Consider the following 22,829-nt stretch of genomic DNA (forward strand, 5'->3'; position numbering starts at 1 on the left):
ATGTGTTTGTCATTCGAACCTCTAGCACAATTAGAATTATTTTCCCCTGCTTCTTCTAAGTCATTTTGAAGATCTACTGTTTTGCTAGGTGTCACCTTTTCTTTATATTCTTCTAAATTCTGTCTAATATTCATGTAATTTCCTTAAGCAAGCCCATTGTTTTAACATTTTTAAGTTCACCTTGGGGGGCCCTGGGTGGCTCAGTTGGTTAAGCAGCTGACTCTTGATTTCAGCTCAGGTCATGATCTCAGGGTGGGGAAATCAGGCCCTGGGCTGGCACTGGGGGTGGAGCCTCTCTCCGTCTGCCCCTCCCTGCCCCCCCTCCTTGAACATGCTCACTGGCGTTTTCCCTCTCTCCCTAAAAAATATAATAATAATAAAATAAAAAAATAAGTTCAATTTGTATCCCTTTTAGTACATTATTTTTAGCCCCCAACTATGTGTGTTTCTTCTTGAGATATTTTCTTAACATTTCATTTGCTGTCAGTAAGTGTCCTAAACAAAGCTTTATCTGATGATTAGTCATTTTTTCAGTGACATATCTCACTTTATAGGGAGGGTAGGAAAAGATACTTTCATTTTATTTTATTCTTAATTGTAATGAGATATTCCATTATTTATCATTTAAACTGAGATGTATTAGCTCAGTACTAGATTTCATATCATCAAAGTGAACAAAGTATTTTTATTTCAGCTAGCATACTGATAACACTTAAGAAATATATGCAAATGTGAGTAGCTAGAATAATAAATATGTAATTGAGGATAGCCCTTTCAGAAATAGAAAAAATAGTAATTGTTTGGATTACAAGATTTAGGGCTTAATGTTCCAAAAAACAAAGATAATATTTAGATTTATTTTTGTTTCATTAAAAATAAGCTTAACACAGATTTTATTGAGATTTTCAAAAGACTGTTTATTTAAAAAAAGAGGAGGAAATATTAAGGAAGATGGTAAATGTTCCATGAAGAGCTACTACATAAACTTTTGTGAAAAAAAATTCGTCAGTTCAGTTTGTCCTCAAATCAATTATGATTCAATAACAAGCTCAACCTTTCTCCTTTTTGGTTGTAGCTTGACTAAATTGATTTTGTTATTTTGACAGAGTGTGGTTATAGCCTAAGCACTGAGTTTATTTGAGGCATCATAAAGGGGTTGCTTTAGTACATTTAAGATAAACCTCTATTGCATGAATATACTTTTTATTCTCACATTATCTGGCATGCAATATCTTTCACATTAATAGATAAAGTGATGTAATCATGATTAGATCCAGTGTATAATTTTTCAATAATGAAAAGAAATGACAAACTTAAAGGCTCCCTAAAGTTATTTATAAATTTCAAATTTGACGATTACATTTAAGAAATAATTGTTGTCTAATGGATCGTTAAACACTACATCAAAAACTAATGATGTACTATATGTTGGCTAACTGAACATAATAAAAAAAAAAGAAAGAATTGTAAATTGTAGATACTCCAGATTTTTCTTTGGAAGTTACTTTTAATAATAAATAAGACTGATAGAATTAGAGATCTTGGTAAGGGGAAATATGGGAATGTTATAGAACCGGTTAACAGTTATATACTAATTTGAAGGTTCATGAAGCACAGTTTCATCTTTATTGATTGCCCTGACAAATATATGCTCATTCATACACAGATTCTTGCCCACCCCTAATATTTAGTACCCTTGTTGGTCATCTTCCTTCTTCTCCCAGCCCTGACACCCCTACAAGTTGCAAGTAGCCTCTTGCACATGCATGTGGTTACTCAGCCATATGTCCAGACTCTTTCTATTCACCTTCTCCCAAATAACTGACAGGTCAGACCAATCTCAGGAAGTCTGATGTGGAAGAAAGGATCATGCAGAACTTACACATAGGCTAGAAAGCTTGTTTAGATTAGAATTCTGGAGAACATGCTGTAGTATGAGCTACAAATGAACATGTTTTAGTGTCTCCATTGACTCCTTCCCCTGTAGGTGGAATGCATTCAGAGACAGATCAAACTGGGACTCTTTAATGCAAAGGGCCTAGATTAGGGTCTAGTACATGTTTCTATCTGTCTAATATGTTGCAGTATGTGGAGCATCACAAGGTGGCCATTTCCAGTAAAATAGCAGAATTCCTGCTATGTGATTGCAGTTCATTACTGTTGATTGAATGCCTCTAAGTGTCATCTCTATAAATTTTTAACCAGAATCTTGAAAAACCTGCTAGCTTCTCCCTTCCTTGTTTGGCAGTCTAAAAAACCTGATGCTCAAATTAATATTTTCCAGACTTAGTGCATCAGAAATTAAAGCCCTAGAATAGAAGATAACTCCCTTATATGTTTTCAACTAATAAGGGATGACTATCTAGCACTCTTTGACTGTCCTGGCAGTGTATGCAAAAACTGTGTACATTGTGATAAAGAGATTATCAAAATTCTTTGCATCAGGCTCTTATTTGGAGACTTACACAGAAAAACAGATGTACACACACACTTTTTTTTTTCCATAGCTTATCAGCTATTTCCCCGAAATTCTAATTTTAATTTCTTTTTTTGGTACTTGTCTAATGGCATAAATTTATTCTTTAGCTACTTAATATTAGCACAGACATATGGGGTCAAATGGACTTACATTCAAATCTTGGCTCAACTTACCAGTTTTGAGATTTGGGACTGAGGGTGAATTCCTTTATCTGAAAATAGGGACTAAAATATCTAGTTCTAATGATTGTTCATAGGATTAAATGAGAAAGTATGTGCATATTTTCTTCTATTTAATAAGCACTCAGTAAATGGTATTATTATCACTAACACCATGGTTATTAGTCCTGCTATTACTTTCAGAATTAGAGCATTTCTTTTAGACCATTAAATGATACCAATTATTACCATTGCTTGCATAATTCCTCTGTGTAAAAACTGTTTAGTCAAGTCACGATTAATAAAATTGCCAAAAACATACCTGCTCCATATTATTATCCACGTTATGCCATCCTCAATGCTCAAAGGCATGTTCTCAGGGCATTGTCCCTTCAAGAAATGACATCACAGTTCCCCAGGGTGGCTCAGTTGGTTAAGCATCTGTCTTCTGCTCAAGCCTTGATCTCAGGGTCCCAGGATCAGGCTCCCTGCTCAGCGGGGAGTCTGCTTCTCCATCTCCCTCTGCCCCTCTCCCCTCTCGTGCTCTCTCTCTCAAATAAATCAATAAAATATTAAAAAAAGGAAATGACATCACATCAAAATCTAATTTTGACATTCAACTCTAAGTCTCTTTACCAGGTTATACCAGAGTCCTCTCCCTCTTTTATCCCACATGCTTCTGACTAATTTCCCCACATGTCTCTTTCAGTAAAGCAGGGCTAGAGCCAAGGCAAGGATGAAGTTTCCTGAGAATCAGTGCCAGTGCTCATAAGGCACAGTATGTCTATAGGTTTCACTATGGGTTGCTGAAGGGAAGATACTGAAATATTGTCTGATGGCAAAGCTGAAAGTAAATTCCAGATAGACTCTGTCACCAAGTTCTCAACTTAATAGAAGTAGGCAGTGAGAAAGAATCTAGGTGTTAAGAGTCTCACCTTAAAACCAGGGACAGTAGAAGGAAAAACCCAAAAAAGTCCCCTGAAAAATAAGGTGATCCATTCTCATTGCTTTTACTTTCAACTCTCTTCCTTTGGGGCCATGCCTTAGGGACATGCAAGATTTTCCTCTTTACTTCCACCTCTGTGAAATGAGGTTGCCTGGAGTAGGAATAGTGAGATGAATAGGAAAGGAGAGATTCATAGAATTTATTGTGTGGGGTGAGAAAAAGGGAGAATTCAAGCATAAGCCAAAGTTTAGGTCTCAGCTTGAGCAACTTGATGGATAGTGGCACCACTTATTGAGAAAATAGATTTGATAGAGGTGTGTGGAAATCAAGAGTTCTCTTTTGAACGAGATTAAGATGCCTATTAGTCCTACAGGTAAATTATGAGTATATATATATATATATATATATTGACTACTATGTCATGGGTCAGTTTATTTGTTGATCTCCTAAATTTGTTTGTAATATAGTAGTTCACATGATATTATAATCTGTATGGGATAATGACCACATTTTTTAAGTGCTCAAGGTGGTTTGGTCTTACTGAAGTATAACTGGTCAAGTGAATTGAAGTAATTAATGGTTGTTCATTATTAGTTATGTTTCTTAACATGTTTCCAGAAAATTAACTTCTAAATTCAATTTATTCCCTGCAAGAATTAATGTAATCATAAGTAATGAAATGATAATCAAGTTGCTTATGGCAGCAAGCACATGCTTTGAAAGTTTAGATTAACAGCAAATACTTGCCAAGACATTGCTTATTGAAAGGGATTAAATATTACATTAAAAACTAATGATGTACTGTATGGTGACTAACATAACATAATAAAAAAAGGGATTAAATAAAGGATTAAACAATAAAAGACTAAAAAGGGGGTGAAGGTCCCAAACCTATCTTTAAAATACAAGCTATTGTAGAGATTTGGGAGCCACCATGGATACTATGAAATGCCTACAAATATTAAAAGACTGGTTCATCATCTAGGAAAAAACAAGTAGTTGTGAGTAAAATATGAATCTATGTCCAGACAAAAAAATAAAAGCTCAGATCCTAAAATAAGCCTTTTGAAAACTAAGATCAGAATTGGTACAACTTAGGAATTGGAACTTAAAATGAACTCCTGCTCAGCAAAAGTGATTTCATGGCTCTTCTCTTCATGGGGTAGCCAGACATAAGTATGTGTAGCCTTTACTGTTTAATGTGTGGAAACAATCAGTAAAGAGGTTTTATGTTTCTCTGATACATGGATGGGGTGGTGGGTATGAAACTTAAGGTTACTGTATACTGGCGATGCAGCATAAAGTAGTTGGAAAATAGTGTCTTGGAAGCCAGACCAATCTAGATTTGAAGTATATAGTCCTTCCATGGTTCCACATTGCCTTAGGCAAATTACTTCCTTTGTGCGGTTGAGTTTATAGTGCTTACTTTCCAACATTTTTGAGTTTCAAATGAGTTTTCATATATAAAGTGCTTAGCTCAGTGCCTGGTGCACAGTAAGCAGTGAAAAAATAAAATGATTTCCTAATCATTATTATAGTTTTCTTCTGACTGTGGCAAGTGTAACAATGGGAGCCTTATATATGTGCTTTGCCTAGCTCTTCTGGGAAATTAGAACAAGTTCCAAGGAGTTCTATTGGCCTGTTATCTCAGACATCACAGGAAGAATATTATTAAAGGAAAGGAGACTGACAGAGATGCAGACCCCACATTTTCCAAGATTGATATTCCAAGCAAATAAAACTGTAAACAAGTTTTCTAGGAATATTGCACCAGTAGCATCAGGGAAATCACTCTGAAATAAGAGACATTTCAGTCTGAAACAACTTGAATAGCAAGGAATCATAGTGAGTTTGTAGCTAGAGAGGTAAGACTAAATTTAGGTAGTTGAGCTCTAAACAAACACTAATAACTATAATTCCAGGACACCTGAGGTAAGATAAAGGGATTTCATTTCTAGTTTTGGAGGATCAAATCAGGATCAGTGACAGTTGAGGAGCTAGATGACTGGTTAGGGTAGTCCAGGGAGCAGCGATAATAACAATAAAGACAGAATTGAGTAAGGGAAGCTCCTACCGACAGCTAGAGTAGTGAAGAGGAAGCAAGAGCACTAACAACGAGAGGACAAAATCGGGTTAGCACCTGGGAGAAACTCTGGGATCTGGAACTTCAAATCTCAATAGTTAACAGTGACCTGGAGCTAATGATATCCAGATATTAACTTACTTGTCCGTAAAGCTGAGATTTAGTTTTTCTATAAGATGAACCTGCTTTATGTGTGTTTTCTTTATAGAAAATATAATTAAGTAGTAAAACTAATTGAGAAATATGAATTCAAAACATAGTCCTAATTTCAACAGAATGTGTTATGTTAAAACAAACAAAACCAAAGAATGAACAACCAACTAAAAGCAAAACCAAAACTAACCAAACAAACACCCCAAAACTCATGAAAACAGAAAAGCTGAAGTATTGGATGAAGCCTGATCTCATACTTTAGCCTGAAATAAAATACTAATTATTTCCAATCTTTTAGTATTTAATGTGATTTTTTTTAAAGATTTTATTTATTTATTTGAGTCAGGGGAGGGGGAGAAGGAGCAGTGGATGGAGATGGAGAGGGAATCTGAGGCAGACTCTGAGTTGAATGTGGAGCCCGTTGTGGGGCTCAATCTCACAATTGTGAGATCATGACCTGATCTGAAGCCAAGAGTCAACACTTAACCAACTGAGCCACCCAGGTGCCCTAATGTGATTTTAAAGTGAGTAGTCAACTTTTAAGCTCCCACATTTCAAACTCAGATGCACAAATGTTATGGAGCCAGACAACTCACTAGAAAACCCTGGGTGTAATAATATTAAGGCCATTATTAAATGATCTCTAAGGAAGAGTGGAGTGTGTAGTAGTATCATATTGAATCTACTAGACTATGATAATTTAAGAATACATACTGATCCCTAGCACAATCAGAGCAATAAATTTTAAAAGAGATCAATTAAAAGGTCTAGCACACCTGTGTTTTGAATCCAAGATAGAAAAAGAGAATCAGGCAAAATGTTATGGAACCAGACAACTCACTAGAAAACCTGGGGTGTAATAATATTAAGGCCATTATTAAATGATCTCTAAGGAAGAGTGGAGTGTGTAGTAGTACCATATTGAATCTACTAGACTATGATAATTTAAGAATACATATTGATCCCTAGCACAATCGGAGCAATAAATTTTAAAAATTATAAAAATTAATAAGAAAAAATACAATATTAAAAATTATGAAATTACCCTTAAAAAGGCAGGAAGGGAAGGATAAATGAATATATGGGACATATATTCATATTCAAATAGCAACATGTTGGACTTAAAGAAAAAGAGAATCAGGCAAAAGCAATGCCTAAGTGATGACAACTAAGAATTTTTCATAATCGACTAAAAGTATAAAGTTACAAATTCAGAAACTCTACAAACCCCCAACAGCATAAAGAAAACTATACCTAAGCACATAGTAGCAAATCGGCTGAAAAAGAAACACAAAAATGAAATCTTATAAGTAACAAGGTAAATAAAGACACATTTCCTTCAAAGATATGACTAAGAGCAACTACTGAATTCCCATCTACAATAGTGAAAGCTAGGGGCGTCTGTGGGGCTGTTAAGCATCTGTCTTTGGCTCAGGTCAAGATCTCAGGGCCCTGGGATCCAGCCCCACGTGGGGCTCCCTGCTCAGGGGGAAGCCTGCTTCTCCCTCTGCTCCTCCCCCCGCTTGTGCTGTCTATCTCTCTCTCTCACAAATAAATAAATAAAATCTTTGAAAATAAATAAAATAGTGAAAGTTAAAAAACATGACTTTTTTAAAAATACTGAAATTACTACCATTCTAGAATTCCATACCAGTAAAAATATCCTTCAAAGATGAAGGACAATTAAAGACATTTTCAGTCAAACTAAAAATAAGGTCTCAATAGCAGACCTGCACTCAGATGATGAAAATAGGATGTCATTTTAAACAGAAGAAAAATGATCGGAGGTTATGTGGGAAGATTAAGCAATGATGATTAATGTAGATAAATGGAAATATTGTATAATTTAAAAAATGATGTTTCATGGATTAATAAAATATAGATGATTAAAATATGTTACTACAATAGCATAAGTGCGAGAAGCATACCAGATTTCAAGTGTCTTAAAGTTCTTGCATACCTAGAAAGTAGTAAAAGTAATAATTTATCTTAGAACTCAATAATGCATTTTTATGGATGCATGTGTTATAATCTTTAGAGTATGCACTAATAGAATAGTAAAAGAAACTGGAACTCACAAATTAACATAAGAGGAAAATGAAATAACAAAATATTTAGTTTACCTGAAACACAATTTTATTAGTGTCCTATTGCTACTCTAACAAATCACCACAGATTTAGTAGCTTAAAATAATACAGATTTAGTATCTTACAGTTCTGGAGGTCAGAAGTCCCAAATGCATTTTACTAAGGCAAAATCAAAGTATTGGTAGGGCTGAGTTTCTTGTGAATGACATAGGGGAAGAATCATTTCTTGAATCTTCTAGAGGCTGCCTTCATTTATTGTCTGATATCCTCTGTCCATTTTCAGCAATAACAATAGCTTGTCTAACTCCACTTTCATCATCATGTGTCCTTCTCTGATTCTCCTGCTCCTTCTTTCACTTATAAGGATACCTGAGATTATAGTTGGAACACCTGGATAATCTCTCCATTTCAAGAACCTTCACTTAATCCTTCTGCACATTCTTTTTTTGCCATACAAAGTAACATATTCACAGGCTCCAACAATTGGGTGGATACCTTAGGAATAGGAAGGGGGGAGCGTTATTCTGCTTTTCACAACAAGAAAGGGGAACAATAAGAAAAATAGAATTTATGATGACGTATAACTAAAAATTAATGAGATATAAACCCAAATACATTAAAAATTACATTGAATGTAAATGGACTTAATACTTGAACACAAAGATTTTCAGACAGAATATTTAGAAAATTGCATGCTGCTTAAAAGATATATACATATGTATATATGTATATATATAATTTTGAAAGTAAAAAAAAAATCAGACCAAATTTACTTTAAGCAAGATGGATGAGTAAAGATAATAAGAGACATTTTATAATATCCAGGGAGTCAATCCATCAAGTTACAACAATTCTAAAAATTTAACCTTAAAATAAATTGTCATTTCTTTTTCTGATCATAATGGAATAGTTCATACTGAAAGAAACTATGGAAACCAGAAAACATTAAAAACAAACAAACAAACATAGCAATGACTGGAGAGTGATCAAAGCAAAATTTGAGGGTCTGTTAAATTTGAGGTAGATGCACACTGATGTAAGCCTCGAATGTACCGATGTTATTTTTGTTTTTTTTTTAAACAGGTTCGTTACTCAATTCACAACATGAACAGTGAAGTTCCGGTGAAAAAGGACAGTTTTACTGGAATAAATAGAGAAAGTTTGGATTTGGAATCTGCCAAAGCAGCTAAGACCTTCAGGGTAAAATCTTGAAAAGAGGGAGTTCAGTGAATAGAGCTTAAAAGCCATTTGCAACTTTCTTCTCAAGACACTGACTTAGTTCTAAGTCAAAGGTGCACAAAGTAAGATTTCAGTGACTCCAGATAGAAACAGTGACTAGAAGATTTGAATAGACAGCTCAGCAGCTGCAAAATACTTGAGAGGCAGACTTTGAGTACAAACCCTGCTATCATGGGGTGCGGGTGGGGAGTTGGGTGGTGAGACTTGGTAAAACCTCTGGGCTTTTTGTTGAAACTCCCACAAGACCACACAGTGGAAATGAAAAATTCCAGTCCAGAAATAACATAAAAGCAAATCTGTACTAACTCTATAAAAGCTGAAATCTAACCTTTATGATGATCAGGTAAACATCTGGCATTCTAACAGCTTTTGAAGAGAAATCACCCCTTTTGGAAAAAGATAATGTTGTCCAGGGCTTTTATATTTTTTTTCTTATTTAATGCTTAGTATTAAATTAAAAAAATAGAAGTCTGTCTAAAATATAGTACCAAGTAAATCAAAGTCAAAAAGAAAAAAATGACGGAAGAGACTCATTGGTGATTTAGTTACTGTAATAACTAAAAAATAAAAAAAAAGATTTAAAAAAGGAATCTAAATAAATTCTTGCTTTTTAAAAATAAAATTCCTAGGGGGCCTGGGTGACTCAGTCAGTTAAGCATCCGACTTTTGATTTAGGCTCAGGTCATGATCTCAGGATTATGAGATCAAGCCCTGGTAGGGCTCTGCTCTGGGCGTGGAGCCTATTTAAGATTCTCTCTCCCTCCTCTCTCCCCGAGGTAGGCTCTCTCACCCTCTCCCTCATTCTCTAAATAAATAAATAAATAATAAATAAATAAATAAATAAATATTAAAAAAATAAAATTCCTTTTTGTTAAAAATGAAAAATAAAAGACACATATTAAACTGGAAGGGATTCTGGGATGAACAAGGGCAGATTAGGATTTATAATCTCCTCACCCCAAAATGAAGAATGGCTGCTATAAGTGAAATCTGAATTGGTGTCAAGTAGGGAAAATGAGAAGTAGAGCCTGTAGCTATCTCTTGGAGCAAAAGTGCTCTGTAGGGATGAAGGGAATAAAGGCCGTCCCTGAGATAGATCTAACAAATAGAAAGTGTGAGCTGGTCATCCTGGAGCTACACGAGTCCACTAAAATGATTGAGAGCCTGAATAGGTGTGTGACTGATGGATGAGGTAAATAAAAGTGTTATTGGAAGAAACAATATGGAAGTAGAGTTTTATCACAAGTCCATTTGGTGGAAATGAGATAAGAGAGCAAATTTTGGCAATTCATGAAAACAAGTGTAGGAGGCATCATCTCTCACTCCAGTTGGAAGCTGAATAATGGGAAAGAAGGAGACACGGGTAACACACAGAGAGAGAATATCAAGAACATTAAGTCCTTGAAAATATTTAATGTATATTTTCAAGGTGTCCTCAAAAATACATCCTTTTTTTCCTGTTTCATGTGGGGTGCAAAAAGTAAGCAAAATAGAGAAGATATTCATTTAATGAGATTCTCAAGTGATAAAAGATATTTTCATTATTAAATACACTATATAAAAACAGCTAGGATTTTTCTCAATTTTCCCTTAATGCATAAAAAAATTTAAAATGGCTCATTTTTAAAAATTTTCTGTGATGAAAAATTGTATTTTCTCATATTTAGGAAATAGTGCCTTGTCTATTCTAATTATCATGTTCAGCCTACATTATCTTATTGAGTTGTGTGGGTGATTACTGACACAAGGGAGAGACTCACTCTTTGATGTAGCAATTGTTAGGTGGTAAGAATTTTTGTTACATTTTACCTTACGTTTTCTTAAATTTTAAAAAATTCCTGCAATTACCTTGTATTGTTTATATGATGAGAAAATAAAAGTATAGTAAAACAGAGTGTATCTTTGCTTCATTTTTTCTTTCCAATTTGTATGTAGTTTGGCTTGGTTCATTTGAAAAGTTAAGAACTCTTGTTTCGAGATACATCAATGGTGGTAGATTTTTTATTTTTTTTAAGATTTATTTATTTATTTGAGAGAGAGAGAGAGAGTACATTAGTGGGGGAAGGGGCAGATGTAGTGAGAGAGAGAGAGGGAGAGTCTTAAGCAGACTCTGTGCTAAGCACAGATCCCAAGGAGGGGCTCTATTTCACGACCCATGAGATCGTGACTTGAGCTGAAACCAAGAGTCAGGCACTTAACTGACTGAGCCACCCAGGCACCCCAATGGTGGTAGATTTTTTTTTTTTTTTTTTTAGTATTTCAAATCTCTTTTTTTTTATTGTTATGTTAATCACCATATATTACATCATTAGTTTTTGATGCAGTGTTCCATGATTCATTGTTTGTTCATAACACCCAGTGCACCATGCAAAACGTGCCCTCCTCAATACCCATCACCAGGCTAACCCATCCCCCCACCCCCCTACCCTCTAGAACCCTCAGTTTGTTTTTCAGAGTCCAATGGTGGTAGATTTTTAAATCTAATTTTTAAGGCTTGCCATTTTACTTACTGCTTTATGATAACTATTCAGGGTAGAGATTAAATAAGGCAAATTCAATTTCAAAGTCATATAAATTTTTTTGAGATTAAAAATAATAGTTTTGATTCATCCATAAATGTGATATGCCCAGAAGACATACCTGTTTTTCAGAAGAAGACATATTCTTTAATGCACTGAGCAGTTTTAAGTGGCATGAGGCTGAATAGATAGGGGACATCTACCAGCCAGTCAGATAATCTGAATCAACTCCTCTCCTCACATTCCGAAAAGGATGCTCAGTATTTTCTTACTGAATTAAATTACATTTCAAGAAGTGCTACTATGCTAATTAAAGTCAATAGAATGTTCCCTGAAATATAACAAATATACTGCTGGTTTTCTCAAAGAGAAAAATGCACAGATTTTAAGCATACAGTTCAGTAGACAGATATAATGATACATATGTATTGTTAATTTTGTGATAAAATTCAATGAAACTGTATTTGTGGGAGAGACTTTTAGGATTTTCATTTGCCCTGATACATAGTTACTTTCAGGGGGCCCCTGGGCCCATTGGGAGCCCCTGACTGACTGTAGGGAGCTGAGGGGCTGGAGTGGGAAAAGAAAGTTGTGACAGGATGGAGGGAGGGATTAAGTAAAGTTTGAAGGGCAGCTTCTTAAAGGATTGAGAGGGGCTAATGAGAAGATTGAAGATGGTAAAAGGAGGAAGGAAGTAGAGAGGTGATAGGAAGGGAGAGGTCTTAGATGACACAGTTTGGGCAGATCTTAAATTTCTCAAAGAAGTCAGTGAAGTTCCAAATCATCTATAGTAAAATCATGCCAACAAGAAAAGAAGCAGACAGAATTAGTGTCACAGTGGTAGAGCATAGAGTGAAGGGGTTTAAGAACGGAAGTTTCAGTTCACTGAGAAGCTCCCACATTTTAACTAATTTTTGTACCTCACAAACAAAGAAGCCTGGGACACTAACCCAGTCTCTATCTTACAGACAGTCCTCACAGAAGAGCTAGGAATCTCCCTCTCAAGCATCAGGAAGTAAATTCCTACTCAAAAAGAGCCAAAAATGTTCTTGCTCAATTACTTTTTAACCAAGAAGCATGGGACTCTAACCCAGCCTCAAAGAATACACTCAGAATCTTAAGAATCAGAATCTGCCCTTACTTTGCTTCAATAGACCATCATCCAAAGCACTAGATGGGATCAGAAGCTGAAGTCACCAATGGATCCCCGATCAATCACTCAGGAGTGAAAACAAAGCCTTCAAAGTTGAATACTTGGACTCTTGGGTGAGAGATCTAGGAGTCCAATGATGAGTCTGACCCTCTGCAAGTTTTAGGCATTATACTGTTAAAAAAATAATTCCAGCACTTGTTAAAATGGTAAGGGAGACCTTGTTCAAGACTATTGAAATAGGGGTATTATAATAGGGAAGAGAAATCTGGCTTACTTCCAAATACAAGGACAAATGAGGATTTGAAGCCAAGTAACAAGATGAGGGGGGTAAGTGAATGAAAAATTACTAAGGGTAGAAGGATTCTTCCTAAACTGATCTAAAAGGATTCTTGCTAAAGGCAAGCCAAAGACTTAGACATCAAAGGTGGGGGATGAAGAACTGGATTAGCTATCAAGGGTGGGGTGATTCTTGCTAAATTGACTTAGCAGATTTCTTTGCTAAAACTGTGTTAGGTGGGCTGAAGAGAGGATAGAATAAAGGTCATGGTCTAGTTGAGACAAGATCTTAGAAGAATATGACTAAAGTTTGTCCAAAGAGAGAGTCTTTGGCAAACTGAATAAATGGTGGATGGATTAATGGATGAATAAAAGAGAGTTCTAGAAAACATTGGTAAATAATTCCTTCAGCCTGCTGGGGGAGAAAAGAAAACAGAAAATCTTATTATTCAAAGTTGATTTGTTGTCATAAAATGTTCATATTTCACTTACCAAAAATAATTATTAAGACAGACAAATATGAAATGTCACCCACACATTTTCTGTCGAGAAAAAAATTCCTGTCAGAATTCTGTGAAACACTACAATTAGAGAGGATACACCTCTGAGTACAGTGAAATTAAAGATTGCAGCCCTGGGAATGTAAAAGGTGTATTTCTTGAATCTCATTATCACAGCAAAACTTTAAAAATAATTAATAACTACTCATTAGTTATTATGTGTCATTCAGGATTCCACAGTTTAACTGCATTCTAATCTGAGGTGTTATCTCATGCCCAGTTAAATAGCTTTTATTCACTTCCCTGGTTTGGATTTTTGCTTCTCCATGTCCTCTTGTGGACCCAATTTAAAAAAAAGAAAATGAATGAAGAAAGAGAAAGGAAGTGAAAGAAAGAAAGAGAAAGAAGGAAAAAGGGAGAAAAAAAGGAAGAAAGACAATTCTTTCAAAATGAAAAAACATTGAGTCTTTTTTAAAAGATGAAGAAATAAAGGAAGTGGGGAGAGGGAAAGAGAGATGGAGGAAGGAAGGTAAGTAGGAAGGAAGGAAGAAAAAAGACAACCAGACTTCTTTCAAAAGTCAAGAAACTTCATTTTTCATCTATGGCCTATGGCTTTTCTCTAGCAGTCATAATGTGGTAATATAATTATTTTAATGACCTGCTGGAAGCAGCCGATTAGAGTTGCCATTCTAATTATTTGTTTCCATAGTCACTTCTTTTAGCTCATTCATGAAAATTGATGTCTTTTAACAGCCACTTATTTTCCGTTTAAACCTACCAATTTTTACCCAATCTATTCTTTTTTGGCTTCCAGTTTCTTCGGTTCGACCCTGCTACACACAAAGCATCTGAAAGAGCTCAGGCTGGTGGTGATGGCATGATTCACCAGTGGAAATCCCCATGTAGTTTACTTTCATGTTCCGTTTTCTCAGATGTCTAAAGGTGAATTTGAAGAGGAAGCATCCTAATCTGGGAGCTGTGTGTTCTGAAAACTTTTAGAAATCGTGTTTCTACTTCCAGTGTTTCTACTGGAAGTAGAAACACTGGAAATTTCTAAAAAAAAAAAAAAAGAAAATAGCACTGCATTTGTATGTAAGGGAAAGAAAATCTTCCATCTAATATCTCAAAAAGCACCTAAGGGAAGTCCTTCATTTAGAAAAGATAGCTTATTTACAGTTCAGTTCTCTACAGAGAAAATAATAATCATCATGATAATAAGAAAGATAGTAACAATAAAAACTAAGAACATATACTGTTAAACTTCAGAATTAAGAAAAAGTTCTATTTCCAAAATTATCAGAGTGTAAAGAAAATAAGGAAAACAGAAGAAAACATTTGACCAGATAAAGATGCAGCACATTTGCTGCACAAAGATGCATGCAAGAATGGTGGCCTGATGGAGAAAATCTGGAATCTGATGAGGATCCTGAAAATTTTGGATCACACCCTAAATGAGGTTCTACAAAGTCAGTGACTACTTTGGCTATGGAATTATTAGGCAACCCTTAATATTTGCACTCACTTTATGAATCCTCCCACAGAAATTGAAGATACACAGACATAAATCTAGTACTAGGCTTTGAGTAACAAGGTTCTGAGATATTGTAAACATTTGCTTGGAGGTGTCTTGCATCCAATCCAAGATTTATGAATGACTATTTTTACAAATATGACATAGCTATTTAGAAAAATCAGTAAGTTGCAGCACTCTTCATAAATAGTAAATGAGCTCCTCTAGCCACTCAATAATTCAACAAAGAGACTGAGCTCCTCTTTGCTTCTAGAAACTGTGACATTTGAGGCCAAGCCATGACAATTGCACTGCTGCGATTCTAAGGAGAATGATAGATCCGTGAACAAGGAAATTCAGTATGAACAGTACTGTAACAATGGAAAGATGATGTGCTCTAGTAGCACAGAAAATAGACCCCAAAAATCTTTTATTGTGGTGTTGATTTTCAACAGAATATGCATTTTGGTAGCTTCATAGTTTCATTGCAATTTTATTTAATTGATTCTAGAACTATTTATTGAACATCTAGAAATTTAGCAGACAACCTGATAAAGCAGACACATTCTCTACGCTAAGGAAGCTTCCATTCTGGTGGGGATAAACTAGCAATGAACAAGGAAGCAAATAAAATAATTTATGTTGTATTAAGTGCTGAATATTTTAAAATAAATGAGCAGTGGAACAGAGGCTGCTAAGGAATGGAGGGTACTCTAGGATGGATAGGGAAAGCTTGTGAGAGGGAGTGGGTATTGAGCTAAGAGCTGGACGATGAGAAGCGACCTCTGCACATATCCTGGCACAGAGAAAAACAGGCGAAGGAAACAGCAAGAACGAAAGCTGTGAAGCTGGAGTGAGTTTGACTTGTGTAACAACGAGGTTTACTGGCTGCTCTGATTGGGATTATTATGAGAAAAATGCTCATCAAAGACCAGACAAGTAGCTTCCAGGGGTGTCCACTGCTCAGGAGGTAGAAATTGAAGACTTTTTGGTAGGAAGATTGGAGAAGCAGTTCTTTAATGGGAACCCCCAGCTCTTTCATGATTTTCATTATCCTCAATTTGTTTAGTACCTTCTATGCCAAATAAACCACATTTTGAAGGGAACTTTGAAATTCTATTAACACCCTAAGTCGGTTTGTTTGAAGAACAGCAAGAAGGCCAGTGGGCTGAAATGTCTTTGTCAGGCCTCAAGCATCTGGTTTAGGCCATGCGTCCAGATGAAGAAAATATATGCACCTTCAAGAGACAAGCAAGAACTATCATAGAATATGGCAATGGCCTGAGACTGGAATCCCTGTTTTTAGGTTCTGAATCTTGGTCAACATTTGCATGAAGAGATAAGGGTCATAAATCACATGAACTCCTGCTGGAGAACCTAGCTCCCAAAACTTGGCCAGCAGGCCCATTTTATGACCTAGTTGGCAAAGATTGCCTGAGGGCTGCAATCCATGCAGCTAGTTTTCTTCGTGGAAGGGACTCCCAAAGTTTTATTAAAACTTAAGTGAGAGGGAGGACGTAAGGAAGAAGGCAGTCTCTGGAAAAATCACAGAAGCCCAGGGACTGAGTAACTAGTGTCCCATGTCAAGGCAGAGATGAGAAATTCAAGAACAAAACGCAATGAAAAGCTATATAGCACAATTAATTGCCCTGACCCTGACCCGCTCTATTTACATCTCAAAGTAAGAGTCACATAAACGAAATGTTAATGTTTCGATCTAAAGACTAGGCTACAAATTTGATAATTGTGTACCCTAATAACTCACTGCAATATGCCATTTAATGTCTTTTGGTAATCTGCCATTCATTGACTAAAAGAAGTATCTGTGTCAGCAGTTCCTTAATTTGATTTAATTAGCATTTTGTTTACTGCATCGTAGGTTTTGCTTGTACAAATAAATAAATAAATGGAAAATATCAATGTATGCTTTTACTTGGAAAAATAGTTCACAAGTGCTTCACTGATTTTATTTTTGGTCAAGGGCAATTTATTAACCAATGATTTGAGCCATTTTATAGAAAATACAACCTTATACAGTTAGGCTATTAAAAACTTTAAAACATTGTTTAGAAATATGAAGTTTCAAACTATTCTTGAAAGAGAAAACACATTTCAGTTAACTATTCATATTTCAGGAATATAAGGGAAAAATAAAATTTGTATTTTATGCAAGGTTACTCAGGAAATTTTTTGGAATGTAAGATAATCAAATTAAATTGAAAACATGAGAGAATAGAAAAAAATACAACACATAGATATTGGACATGGTTCATGTATCTGGAGAGTGTAACCATAAAAGAAGAATCTAACTGCTTTTGAAAGACAAATAGAAGCAAGGACCAAATCTTTGGATTTATAAAAACAGAGAAAATTATCATAAGTAAATGACAAAACCTGAGTTGTCAGGTAGAAAAAGAAATCTATTTGAAATGGGAAAGCCAGAGAAATTTTCACATCATGGATCAGATCTTATTTTCAGGACCCTAACCAATTCCTGGCACACAATAGACACATGTTAAGATATATTTCTACGTGTGAATGGAAAGATGATGGTTGTAATAAGCATTCAAAGTTTATGACAGAACAGGAGGTTTTAAATGTTGGTACTTCATTTTTTTTCAATAGTAATCTTTTAATAAATTATAACTTACTTGTGTAAAGTTGATGAACATGTCATTAAATCCTCAAACTTCTAGTTGTGGAAAATAATTTTTTCTAAGCCTGGTGTCACATGGCCAAAGTGTAAAGCGTACTGAAAATATATAATTAAAAATTTATTAAATAAGTCTGCTACTTTGGGGATTTCTACTTCATAAGATGCCTCTGAAGAGTAGATATTTCCAAGATGGAAACCTAAAATTTCAAATGCTTAATCCAATTGGTTATAGTCATTTACTGTCACACACACACACACACACATGAATTGACACTGTCCTTAATACAATGCTTTGCTTTTGTTCAGATACTTCCCCCAATGTAACCATGATGTGTTTATTGTTGAAATGTCCATCCTGGTTAAAAATCTGCTAAAAAGTGTTTTAATACCATTTACAGTTTTCTTTCTTTCTTTTTTTTTAAAAGATTTTATTTATTTATTTGAGAAAGAGAGAGAGCGTGAGAGAGATTGAGAGAGAGCATGAGCAGGGGGAGAGGAGAGGCAGACTCCCTGCTGAGCAGGGAACCCAATGTGGGACTCGATGCCATATCCCAGACCATGGAATCATGACCTGAGCCGAGGGCAGTCACTTAACCAACTGAGCCACCCAAGTGCCCCTATTTACAGTTTTCTTCTGTAGATTATCATTAGGTAATTTTTTTCCCATTTGGAAGATAATTGACTGTTGGCTAAAAAAATGTGCACAAAATTTATGACTACATGACGTTGATTTTACTCCAACATTTCGAACCGAGGTGGCATAAACTTCATAATACCTTGAATTCAACGTCATTGGAATTTGAAGACCATCATTATGAGAAAATATGATCAGAAATCAATTGACAGTACTCTCTGCTGAATCTCATTATCCACGTTAAAATGCAATGTTTCAGTGGAGAATTTCTACCTATTCACTCTTTTTTCAGTAAGTTGCTTTGCTTTTAAGTCATTGTCCTGAAATGATATATAGAAAGCTCTCCAAGGGGATGTTGTAACACTACTTGCTGCAATCTGGACCTGAGGAAAGAGTTGGATTAAAGTGGAGGCCAAAGTATCACTATAAATAAAGTCTGAGAGGCAATAATAGAAAAGTGCATTTGCATTATTACTCATTAAGTGCAAGATAATATCAGTTATTGTCATAAATCTATGACATGGATGAAATAGACTCTTAAGTCATGTTATACTGGGAAGAGTTTGATTTTCCTCTCATCAACACAACATTAAAAAAAAAAAAACAACGAACAAAACTGACTCTAAAAGTGACCTTAGTTATAAGTACTCATGAGTCAAAGAGGAATTTATATTTAAAGAAAATAAATATGGTTTCATTTTTGGTTGCATAAAAAATTATATAAATTCTAAGTGGACATGTTACCACAATCTGGGACACATGAAATACACATTTTTTCCTGGTATTTGGAATCACTTTTCTGTTCTCCATAATTTTTTAAAAAGCAAGAGCTTTTTTGCAAACAGTGCCTCCAGCATTTCTTATTCATCTGTCCACTCATTAGTACCTTACAAACAGCAATGAATACTTCCAAGTTAATGAGCAGAACCACATGCCTAAGGTGCATTTCCAATATCAACTCCAAGGAGATTGAAGGGTACTGTAGACATTCTCTATAGTTGAAATTAATCTTCATATCTGCCCTTTGACATATGTCCAAAGCAATTGTTTTTCAAAAAATTCTTTATAATATTAAATTGAGCTTAATGGATGCAATACTGCAAAGGATTTGTATTATGTTTAAGTTAATAGAAAATATGAAAATAAGATATCTGTAATACATAAAATATGCATGTATAACCTAAAGTAAATATTTATATTATCACTCAAGTGATTCTTCACTGACCACCATTGTGTTTAACTTACTGGCTTGATAGAGAGTCTACATGTGATGAAAAACATATTTCTTATATTTCTTTCCATTTAAAAGCACTAAAATTATAACTGTGAGAGAGATATTTCCAATCTATCATCAAATATTTATTAAGCATTGATTGTTTGATGATTTGGAGAATGGCATGCTTCAAATTCAAATGAAACAAATATGGTGCCATTTCCGTTCATAAGGAATTTCTTCCCCAGTAACTTCACTGAGAATACAGCTGAGAACCAGAAAATGAACAAAAGAAAACTCCTTCTTTAAAACTGATAATTGAGGACGCCTGGGTGGCTCAGTCGTTAAGCGTCTGCCTTCGGCTCAGGTCATGATCTCGGGGTCCTGGGATTGAATCCTGCATCTGGCTCCCTGCTCAGCTGGAAGCCTGTTTCTCCCTCTCCCACTCCGCCTACTTGTGTTCCCTCTCTTGCTGTGTCTCTCTCTGTCAAATAAATAAAATCTTAAAAAAAAAACAACAACCTGATAATTGGATGTCAGTATCGGCACTGAATTTCATATACTATTGTCATGACAAATCTGAACATCTTTGTCATTAGCCATAACTAGAACATGACATATAGATCCCAGCCCAGTACAGGTTGGAAACAAGTAACTAGATGTTGATGCTTAAAAAAGGATCATTGTTCTAGGTTCTGTTTATTCAACAGATATGTATTTTATTTAGGATTTATGCATGAGAAAGAAAAATTTCTGGGGTGATGAAAGTATTATATAACCATATTGTACTGATGGTTGCCAATTGTATACATTTACTAAAATGTATCAGATGACATTTACAGTGGTGTAGGAATTTTTATGTGATGTAAATTATATGTCAATATAGCTTTTGAAAAAACATAAATGGGGAGGGTTGTTGGGTAAGTAGAGGTATTGTTAGATATATATGCCATGAGACAAGAATAGTAAATTGCAAATGGTAGAATCTAAGTGATGAGTTTAATGGGTGTTCACCATAAATATTTTTTGAATTTATTGTATGTTTGAAAAGTTGTGTAACAACATTTTTTTTAGCCAAAAGCAACTAATTTTTATTATGTTATGTTAATCACCATACATTACATCATTAGTTTTTGATGTAGTGTTCCATGATTCATTGTTTGCATATAACACCCAGTGCTCCATTCAGTACATGCCCTCTTTAATACCCATCACCAGGCTAACCCATCTCGCCACCTCCCTCCCTTCTAGAACCCTCTGTTTGTTTCTCAGAGTCCATAGTCTCTCATGGTTCGTCTCCCCCTCCAATTCCCCCCCTTCATACTTCCCCTCCTGCTATCTTCTTCTTTTTTTTAACATATAATGTATTATTTGTTTCAGAGGTACAGGTCTGTGATTCATCAGTCTTTTTTTTTTTTAAGATTTTATTTATTCATTTGAGACACAGAGATACAGAGAGAGAAAGCATGAGCAGGGAGAGAGGCAGAGGGAGAAGCAGGCTCCTCGCTGAGCCAGGAGCCCGATGTGGGGCTCAATCCCATGACCCTGGGATCGTGACCTGAGCCGAAGACAGACACTTAACTATCTGAGCCACCCAGGTGCCCCTGTGATTCATCAGTCTTACACAATTCACAGAGCTCACCATAGCACATAACCCCCCAATGTCTATCACCAGCCACCCCATCCTTCCCAACCCCCACCATTCTAGCAACCCTCAATTTGTTTCCTGAGATTAAGAATTCCTCATATCAGTGAGGTCATATGATACATGTCTTTCTCTGATTGACTTATTTCACTCAGCATAACACCCTCCAGTTCCATCCACATCACTGCAAATGGCAAGATTTCATTTCTTTTGATGGCTGCATAATATTCCATTGTATATATACATCATGTCTTCTTTATCCATTCATCTGTCGATGGACATCTTGGCTCTTTCCACTGTTTGGCTATTGTGGGCATTGCTGCTATAAACATTGGGGTGCACATACCCCTTCGGATCCCTACATTTGTATCTTTGGGGTAAATACCTAGTGGTGCAATTGCTGTGTCATATGGTAGCTCTATTTTCAACTTTTTGAGGAACTTCCATACTGTTTTCCAGAGTGGCTGCACCAGCTTACATTCCCACCAACAGTGTAGGAAGGTTCCCCTTTCTCCGCATCCCTGCCAAAATCTGTTGTTTCCTGACTTGTTAATTTTAACCATTCTGACTGGTGTGAGGTGATATCTCATTGAGATTTGGATTTGGATTTCCCTGATGCCGAGTGATGTTGAGTACTTCTTCATGTGTCTGTTGGCCATCTGGATGTCTTCTCTGGAAAAATGTCTGTTCATGTCGTCTGCCCATTTCTTGATTGGATCCTTTGTTCTTTGGGTTTTGAGTTTAAGAAGTTCTTTATAGATTTTGGATACTAGCCCTTTATCTGATATGTCATTTGCAAATATCTTCTCCCATTCTGTCAGTTGTCTTTTGGTTTTGTCGACTGTTTCCTTTGCTGTGCAAAAGCTTTTTTATCTTGATGAAGTCCCATTGGTTCATTTTTGTCCTTGCTTCCCTTGCCTTTGGCGATGTTTCTAGGAAGAAGTTGCTGCGGCTGAGGTCGAAGAGGTTGCTGCCTGTGTTCTCCTTTAGGATTTTGATAGACTCCTGTCTCACACTGAGGTCTTTCATCCATTTTGAGTGTGGTGTAAGGAAATGGTCCAGTTTCATTCTTCTGCATGTGGCTGTCCAATTTTCCCAACACCGTTTGTTGAAGAGACTGTCTTTTTTCCATTGCACATTCTTTCCTGCTTTGTCAAAGATGAGTTGACCATAGAGTTGAGGGTCCATTCCTGGGCTCTCTATTGTGTTCCATTGATCTATGTGTCTGTTTTTGTGCCAGTACCATACTGTCTTGATGAGGACAGCTTTGTAATAGAGCTGGAAGTCCGGAATTGTGATGCCGCCCGCTTTGCTTTTCTTTTTCAACATTCCTCTGGCTATGCGGGGTCCTTTCTGGTTCCATACAAATTTTAGGATTATTTGTTCCATTTCTTTGAAAAAAGTGGATGGTATTTTGATGGGGATTGCATTGAATGTGTAGATTGCTCTAGGTAGCATTGACATCTTCACAATGTTTGTTCTTCCAATCCATGAGCATGGAACGTTTTTCCATTTTTTGTGTCTTCCTCAATTTCTTTCACGAGTATTTTATAGTTTTCTGAGTACAGATCCTTTGC

Source organism: Callorhinus ursinus, unplaced genomic scaffold, assembly GCF_003265705.2.
Source record: "Callorhinus ursinus isolate GAN/ISIS: 27379988/994484 unplaced genomic scaffold, GSC_fseal_2.0 scaffold6, whole genome shotgun sequence".
Classification (NCBI taxonomy): domain Eukaryota; kingdom Metazoa; phylum Chordata; class Mammalia; order Carnivora; family Otariidae; genus Callorhinus; species Callorhinus ursinus.